Source organism: Chiloscyllium plagiosum, unplaced genomic scaffold (genome assembly GCF_037043375.1).
Source record: "Chiloscyllium plagiosum isolate Xiang-an unplaced genomic scaffold, Cpla_swu_hap1 HiC_scaffold_13, whole genome shotgun sequence".
Classification (NCBI taxonomy): Eukaryota; Metazoa; Chordata; class Chondrichthyes; order Orectolobiformes; family Hemiscylliidae; genus Chiloscyllium; species Chiloscyllium plagiosum.
The window spans coordinates 108,316,620-108,318,442 of NW_028270151.1; the positions used below are offsets into that span (position 1 = coordinate 108,316,620).

At 45.4% G+C, this 1,823-nt stretch overlaps 1 pseudogene; it reads left to right on the plus strand.

Moving 5' to 3' along the window:
* Window positions 1-323: 323 nt before the first annotated feature.
* On the plus strand, window positions 324-1,386 carry LOC148148408 (uncharacterized; annotated as a pseudogene).
* Window positions 1,387-1,823: the final 437 nt, after the last annotated feature.

Genomic DNA, 1,823 nt, shown 5'->3' on the forward strand with positions numbered 1-1,823 from the left:
CACACAAACTGGCTAAAGAACTACAGCAGAAACTGAAACACCTGATCAGCGGATCCAGACACTCTATACAATCAACACAGGAATTCTTGGACATGATCAGAAATATACACATAGACATGGTCTCATTCGATGTAACGGCACTGTTCACCTCTATCGACAAAACCCTAGCCAGAGAAACAATAGCCAACCTGCTGAACAGATATAACAGACAACAGGACATTGAACCCATCAACAAAGACTGCACACTTAAACTACTGGACCTGTGCCTCACAACACACTTCACATTCAACAACCAGATATACGAACAAATCAACGGCACCCCCATGGGCTCACCCATCTCTGGACTCATAGCAGAAGCGGTAATGCAAAGGTTAGAACAAACAGTCTTACCGCAAATTCAACCCAAACTCTGGGTCAGATACGTTGATGACACCTTTGTAATCATTAAACACACAGAAATAGAGAACACACACCGGATCATCAACGCCACACTCACAGGAATCCGATTCACTAGAGAGGAAGAAAAGGACAATCAACTCCCATTCCTAGACGTGATGGCACAGAGAACACCGAATGGAGAATTCACCACAAAGGTATACAGGAAAGCCATACACACAGACCAAGCCCTGAACTTGGAAAGCAACCACCCCAACACACACAAAAGCAGTTGCATCAAGACACTGTTCAAAAGGGTCACAACACACTGCAGTACACCAGAACTGCAAAAAGAGGAAGAAGAACACCTCTACAATGTATTCGCCAAAAACGGATACCCGCGCAATTTCATCAACAGATGCCTAAGGGAAAGACAACGGAATGAGAACATGCCACAACCCAAAGGACTAGCCACACAACCATACATCAGAAACATGTTTGAACTGACAGCCAGACTATTGCGACCATTAGGACTCATTACAGCAAACAAACCAACAGCCACTCTCAGACAACTCACCAGGACGAAGGACCCGATACCCAGCATGAGCAAAACCAATGTAGTGTACAAAATCCCATGCAAGGAGTGCACTAAACACTACATAGGACAAACAGGAAGACAGCTAACGATCCGCATCCATGAACACCAACTAGCCACGAAACGACACGACCAGCTATCCTTAGTAGCCACACACTTAGATGACAAGCAACATGAGTTCGACTGGGACAACACTACTATTATAGGACAAGCCAAACAGAGAACAGCCAGGGAATTCCTAGAGGCGTGGTACTCATCCACAGATTCTATCAACAAACACATCGACCTGGACCCAATATACCGACCACTGCAGCGGACAGCTGGAACTGACAACCAGAAGCGGCAGAGAAAAACGACTACGAAACATCACAGAAGCGCTTCACAGGAGGCTCCCAAGCACTGAGGATGTCACCTAGAGAGGGGACGAAACGTTTGCAACACAAATTCCCAGCTCGGCGAACAGAACCACAACTAATGTATTTAACGTTTATCCAGAATATTAAAATGTACAACTGAAGAGCTTGTTCGAATCCCAGCTCGGCAGATGGTGGAATCTGAATTCAAGAAAAAATATCTGGAATTAGGAATCTCCTGATCTCCATGGAACCATTGTCAATGGCGAAAAAAATCCTGCCAACCTGACAGTCGCCCAACAAGCTACTCACTGTATTAATGACTGCAAAGTCTCAGCAAAGGAATGAAACTGGATGGACCACCTGGCATCTAACAAGGCATTAGGAAATACAATCCCAGAGGTGAGGGGAGAGTGACAGCCCAGTCCCACTCCAACACCACTATTTCTAGCTGATTCTACCCTCACCTCAGCTCATATACTGAAACTCTCATCCATCAT